At 38.6% G+C, this 6,222-nt stretch overlaps 1 non-coding gene across 1 annotated transcript; it reads left to right on the top strand.

Annotated features, from left to right (window-relative positions):
* The first annotated feature begins 5,824 nt into the window (after positions 1-5,824).
* LOC127744413 (small nucleolar RNA R71) lies at positions 5,825-5,932 on the top strand. Its single transcript, XR_008005402.1, has one exon. It is a non-coding gene; the product is annotated as a small nucleolar RNA R71 (small nucleolar RNA).
* The last annotated feature ends 290 nt before the right edge of the window (positions 5,933-6,222 follow it).

Here is a 6,222-nt window from a genome sequence, read left to right as displayed (position 1 = left end):
ACTTTGAGCCTTAAAATCCCATTTGTTCTGTATTTTACCACATTGCTAGCCTTAAGCGGAAAAACAACTGTATATCCCAAATTGAATCTTTGGTTAGCTTAAGATAGAATTGTGTATGCTAGTTAAGTATGGGAATATATGGGAACAAAAATTATAAAGGGAATGTATCATGATAATATAATGGGAATTTGGGTACCTACTCATGTGAAGCTATAATAACTACAAATCTATGTGCATTGATAAGCTATGTTTAATGAATAAGGGGACAAAATTACCCCAATGTGAAATTAAAAATTCAAGGATCAATGCACACACATAAAAAAAAATATTTGATACATGAGTATGGAAGGTAAAAGGGAATTCTGGATAGCTAGGTATGAATTCTAAAGTTGTATAAAGTATATAGGTTGGGTTAAAGCTGGTTAATTAAAGATTCAATTTATAAGCTCACTTAACCATATATAAATTCCTATCCTTACCTTGGCCCCATTACAACCTTAAAAAGACCTCATGATGTTTGCATTAGCATATTAACTGTTATTGATTAGTTAAGAGAAAAACAAAAATTAGAGAGCATGATTAGAGAAGGATAGAGTGATCACCCTATACACTAGAGAGATTAGAGCGTACATACATCATCAGTGAGGGTTCAATGCTTGAATTTCCATGTTCCCTGCTTTCATGAGCTATCTTCTTGCACTTTTATCTGTCTTACTGTATAATGATAGAATTAGTGGAAGTTGATTTGTAATTGTTTTGAAGAGCTTGTTTACTTTTGATCAAGTGGGCAAGAATCACATAGTTGCATTTGTATATATATAGGTTGTATTACATTGCATGAATTTCTACATGTTCAGACTCATTTGTCTTATCTTCTTCAATTAAGCATGAGGACATGCCAATGTTTAGGTGTGGGGAGGTTGATAAACCACTATTTTATGGTTTACATTGTTTATAATTATGTGGTTTTATCATGATCCTTACCCACTTATTCATTAATTTAGCATGCATTTATATTTCCTTCCTGGAATTGATACATGATTGAAAACTGCTTCCTAGAGACTTTTTGTTGTGCATTTTAGTTATCCTTTATCCCATTCGATGCCGTGATCTGTGTGTTAAGTGTTTCAGGCTTTATAAGGCGTGGATGAGTTAGAGATTGGAAGGGAAGCTAGCAAAAATGGAAGGAACACAAGAAATTGAGGAGACAACCAGCGAGAAGTGATGTGGCGGCATGGCTCACGCGTTCACGTGGAAAGGAAAAGCACAAGTGACGCGGAGGTGTGGACGACGCGAACGCGTGGCACGGAAAAACGCGAATGACGCGTCCGCGTGGACGACGTGATCGCATGACATGCGCGATCTGCATAATCTGCAGATTTCGTTGGGAGCAGTTTTGGGCCTGTTTTGACCCAGTTCTCGGCCCAGAACAGTAGACTAGAGTAAGAGAACATGCAGAAACGAGGAGAACATTCATTCTACACAGTTTTGAGTTTTCAGATCTAGTTTTTACTCCTCCTCTAGGTTTTCTTTTTACACAATTGATACTTTTAGGATATTATATTTCTACTACTTTTGCATTAGGATATTGAGAAGAGTTATTTCTTCATCAAGACTTCATCATTCTAGTTCGTTCTTTTAACTTGGTTTATTTCATCCATGTCCTTTGCCTTGTTCAATTTCGTCATTGGAATACTTTTATGATTATTTAATACAAGAATTATTTCTTTAATTTTAATCCATTTTACCTTCCAATAATCATGTCTTCCTTTGATTCCCTTTCATATGTTATGGATTTATTATTTACAATGAGTGAGTAGTTCCCTAACTTGATGGGGAGTTGATTGAAAGGAACCAATTGAGTTGGAAGGCTTGGAAGAAAGATTGTAATTGGGTTTACTATTAGATTTCCTTCTAGTCACTAACATCGATCCATTTTAATTAAGTGGGTTGCAATTTGTGAACAGACGTAGCATTCCAACGTGTTTGACTTTCCTTTGCCTAGTAAAGAATAACAAAATAGAATAACTTTTAATTATCAATTAATCTTGAGAGCATTCCAACTATAATAGGGACTCCAACTAATCAACTCCCAGTCAAGGCTTTTATTTACATTGTTCAAATTCATCAATTTAATTTCCTGTTATTCAACTCAAACCTTTTTGAAAACATCTAATTGATAAAATAGCACACCTTTCTGCAACTCGTTGGGAGACGACCTGGGATTCATACTCCCAGTATTTAAAAATTTGAATTTCTGTGACATATTTCTAAATTGATAAGTGGATTTCCGGTGAGTTAAGAACTATACTTGCGACGTACACATTTTAATAATTTTTAATTCACCAATTTTCGCTGCATCAGTAGCTTGAGCAATATTGACCTCATAATTGTTTGTGGCTGGAAGGATAGATCATCTCACAAGCTTAAACCATCCCTTGGCTTCTGGGATGAGGTCTCCTCTCCTGATGAACCGGGGCCTCATATCCAAATAGCTTTCCCAATCAGATCCCACAATGCATATGTCACCTACAATTTCTTCCAGTTCATCATTGTCGGGGCCATTGTTCATTCTTTCTTGGAACCCGAGCTCAACAAATTGTGGTGATTTCAGATGAAGAGTTATAATTATAGCATTCAGACTGAAATCTACCTCTGTTCCTCTAACATAGCTTTTGAAGGTGGGGGTTATGGTCTTGTCTTCTCTAACCACATTTGCATAAAATTTCCTGATGAGAGTTGCATTTACCCTTGCTTCCGGGTTAGTGAGCTTTTGCCAACCCCTTTTCTCAATCTTCTCCCGAATTTGTGGACATTCATCTTCATTGAACTGGAATGTTGATTCGGATAGTATCTTCTTGTCCTTTATTCGTTTGAACTCGAGCTCATGGAAGGCTGTTTTAAATCTCCTGGCATCGAAGGAAGGCTGCTCCATGGGTTCCTTTCCTCTTCGCCTTTTGGAACTTGATGATGCCGTGTAGGATAGTTGATATATTGGCTAGTTCTCAAGATGCCCGAAAGAAGAGAGTGGGAAGGGTGAGAATAAGTGTGTATGGAGAGATTGTGTGAAGGGGGTTATATAGGAAGATGGAAATTGATTGAAGGGTGTGGATTAATAGTGTTGTTTGATAGTGGACGGTCGGGGTTTTGGATTGAATGAGCACAAGGATCACCTCCTTTATGGGGGTCTTGGTTCGGTCTTCAAAATTATCCATTCCCAATGTTGCATGGCAACACTTCCAAGGACACTCCCCATGAAGACAAGTGTGAAATTTCCTTGGCCGAATCTCCCTTCTTCAATTGCCCCATCAAGTGCCATCAATGTACTTTTTGATTCCTTATATTCGAAGAAGAAGTTGCAAATGGTTTAGTTGAAATTTTTGGTGGGAGAATTTAAAGTGTGAGCTAACTAAAAAAAAAATTATTTTTTTATGATCTTCATGAAGACAAGACAACTGACTCCTTTAATGCTCATATATGCACATTGGTGACACCAAACTTAGTTTGTGATCATGTGGTGTTCAAGGATTTACATCAAGATTCTCAGCCCAAATTGACATAATTTGTGTTCATGCCATCTTGATGTACCTTGAACACCAAACTTGTTGTTCACTATATGTTGCATATAAGAATTTTGTTAAATATTTGTCAAAGTTGCATGATCTTACTTTATTACTAATACTAAAGAATTTAAAAGAAGAGATAAGAGTCATGGGTTGCCTCCCATGAAGCGCTTCTTTAACGTCATTAGCTTGACGGTTGACCCTTGTCAGGGTGGTTGATGGTGCTTGAAATCTTCTCCCTTTGCAGTGAACCTATGTCCATTGGCTTTGTTGATAAGCTCCATATGCTCTAAGGACAAGATTTTGTTGATAGTGTACACCGGAGGCAGCTGAGATGGAATAGTGGGGAAGTGAGGTGGTATAGATAGAAAGTATATAGAGATCACTTCATCACCTGGCGAGAAATTTTCTGTAGGAATTTTCTTGTTTCTCCATCTTCTTGGAACTTTCTTCTTTGTATCTCTTGATGCTTGCTTGCTTTCTATAGATTCTTTCCCTAAGGGATCCTTGTTGTTGCCTCTGCATGACTCTGGTGGTTCTGGTTCCCTTTGGATTACATTTGAATGTGGTTCTTTCTGAATATGTGGCTTCCCATCCAATATGGTTTCTAGTTGTGTTGTTTGTGCTTCACTGCTTGCTTCTTGCATCAATGCTTCATTTTGCTCTTCTCTTGATTCTTTGTTCTCTTGACTTGATTCTTGTGAGAGGTTGAAAACATTGAAAGTGAGCTGCTCGTCATGTATTCTCATCACTAACTCTCCTCGCTCTACATCTATGAGTGCTCTGGCTGTGGCTAGAAATGGTCTTCCCATAATGATGGGGTAAATAGGATTTTCATCCATTTCCAGAACAACAAAATCTGTGGGAAGATAGTAGCTCCCAACCTTCACCAGTACATTTTCAACCACTCCTATTGCTTGTTTTTGAGTTTTGTCAGCCAATTTGATAATTACATCAGTAGGAGTTAGTTCATTGATTTGGAGCTTCTTCATGAGGGAGAGAGGCATTAAGTTGATGCTTGCTCCCAAGTCACAAAGCCCTTTGTCAATCGTTGTTTCTTCTAGGGCACAAGGAATGCGAAAACACCCTGGATCCTCCTTCTTTGTGGGTGGTCCTGGATGAATAATGGCACTGCAATCCCTGTTCATCTTTATTGTTTGTCCACCCTTCAATGGACTTTTTCTGGCTAGTAGCTCCTTTATATACTTGATGTAGAGAGACATTTGCTGGAGGGCTTTAATAAATGGTATATTTACATCAAGAGATGCAAACATATCAAGGAACCTTGAGTACATTCTCCCTGCTACACCACCTTTTAGCCTGTGAGGAAAAGGTGCATATGGGTTCAATACCTCATTCTTCTTCAGCTCTTCCTTGAATGTGGGTTGGGGTGTATAGCTTCCTTCATCACTTGTGGTTATCATTTTGCATTCTTCCAATCTCACCTTCTTTGTCTCTCCTCTTGGATTCTTCTCTGTATCACTTGGGAATCCATCAGTGGGTTTGGGAATTTGTTGAGATAAATACCCTACTTGGGACTCCAATCTCTTGATGTTTTCTCCTTGGTTCTTGATATTGGCTCGCACTTCTTCCTTAAACACTTTGTTATCTTGGACTTCTCTGCATAAGTTTTCAAGTAGATCCTCAATCTTTGAGAGCCTATCATCTGTTGTTGATGGTGGGTTGAGATTAGGTGGTTGAGAAGATTGGTTAGATGGATGTTTGTAATATCTCTGTGAGGTGTTTTGATGAGTTGCATTGTTGTTGGAGTTGAGATTGTGGTGTCTCTGATCTTGCCCTTGGACTTGTTGATTTCCCCATCCAAAGTTGGGGTGATTTCTCCATCCAGAGTTTTAAGTTTTGGAGTATGGATCATGGACTTGTCTAGGTGAGTTTCCAACATAGTTGGCTTGCTCCCAATCACCTTCCTCTCCTATGTTTACTCCTTCTTGAGCTGATGATGAGGTGATGGCTGCTGCAACTTGGTTCTCCTCCACCTTCTTGGTAAGATCAGCTAGCTGCTTGGTAATCATCTTTTTTTGAGCTAACAATGCATCCATGTGGTTCAGCTCTATTACTCCTCTGGTGTTACTTCTTTCAGAGGCATAGAAGTAGTCATTTTCAGCAACTGTTTCAATGACATCTATGGCTTCTTCAATGGTTTTCTTCTTGTTTAGAGAGCCTCCTGATGAATGATCCACAGCCTTCTTTGACTCATATGAAAGACCTTCATAGAAGATGTGAAGTTGAACCCACTCATTAAACATCTCTGGTGGGCATCTCCTTGTTAGGTCTTTGAATCTCTCACATGCTTCATAAAATGTCTCACCATCTTGCTGTCTAAAAGTTTTCACCTCTGTTCTTAGCCTATTGATCCTTTGAGGAGGGTAAAATCTTGCCAAAAACTTGTTCACCACTTCTTCCTAATTAGTTAAGCTCTCCTTTGGGAAGGATTCAAGCCATTTGGATGCCTTGTCCCTGAGTGAAAAAGGGAGCAAGAGCAACCTATAGACATCTGGATGGACTCCATTGGACTTCACAGTGTCACAAATCCTTAAGAAGGTGGTTAAATGTTGATTAGGATCTTCTTGAGCACCTCCTCCAAATGAGTAATTATTCTGCACAAGAGTGATGAGCTGGGGTTTTAGCTCGAAATTGT

The sequence above is a fragment of the Arachis duranensis genome, unplaced genomic scaffold (genome assembly GCF_000817695.3).
Source record: "Arachis duranensis cultivar V14167 unplaced genomic scaffold, aradu.V14167.gnm2.J7QH unplaced_Scaffold_343483, whole genome shotgun sequence".
In the NCBI taxonomy this organism is placed as follows: Eukaryota; Viridiplantae; Streptophyta; class Magnoliopsida; order Fabales; family Fabaceae; genus Arachis; species Arachis duranensis.
The sequence above is the reverse complement of the archived record's forward strand: the minus strand, read 5'-3'. Positions and strand labels throughout refer to the sequence as shown.